We start from the raw sequence: 651 nt of genomic DNA, 5'->3' as shown, positions 1-651 counted from the left end.
GACGAATCTCCCTTTCTCTTCTTACGAAGAAGTTAAAAAAAAGTAAAACACAATTTATAAAACCAGCATCAACAAAAATAAACATATTGTTATTACAGAAAGCAGTACCATCACAAAATACAAATATGTAATGACACTATCTGGAAAAAAAGTTAAATTATCCAACGGAATAATAATAAAAAAACGATACAATAAAAAATACACTAAGCATGCATCCGAATAACTTAACAGACTAAATACAACAACAACAACACGGAACAAATTATTACGTAACAAAATCATACAAAATATCACGTAACAAAACCGATATTCACTCACCTTTCCTCACGCACCGGATGCATCTCATCATATAAACATAAAAAAAACCCTAATATTCATAAAAATGCACAAAAAAGGGAAGTCAACATATTGCTCGTAAAGGCCATAAAGCAATAAAGGCAGCAAAGCACAGAAAAAGCAAGCAAAAAGGCTAAATTTGACCTTTCGATTTCCCAAGCACAGGGCGACACACAAGACGGGGGGGGGGGAGATGGGAGTAGGGGGACCTGTGTCTCTTAAAAAAAAAGAAGCAAATGCAAAAAAAATATATATATTATTAAAAGAGAAAAGTAAAATATATATACAATAACTACACACATAATTCCTTTTAGT

At 32.1% G+C, this 651-nt stretch overlaps 1 protein-coding gene across 1 annotated transcript in view; it reads right to left on the bottom strand.

Annotated features, from left to right (window-relative positions):
• Window positions 1–651, bottom strand: part of LOC119594505 (cell division control protein 42 homolog) — a 178,192-nt gene that overhangs the window by 76,570 nt on the left and 100,971 nt on the right. The window lies entirely within an intron of this gene.

This window comes from Penaeus monodon, chromosome 34 (genome assembly GCF_015228065.2).
Source record: "Penaeus monodon isolate SGIC_2016 chromosome 34, NSTDA_Pmon_1, whole genome shotgun sequence".
Classification (NCBI taxonomy): Eukaryota; Metazoa; Arthropoda; class Malacostraca; order Decapoda; family Penaeidae; genus Penaeus; species Penaeus monodon.
This window is presented reverse-complemented; position numbering and strand designations above follow the sequence as displayed.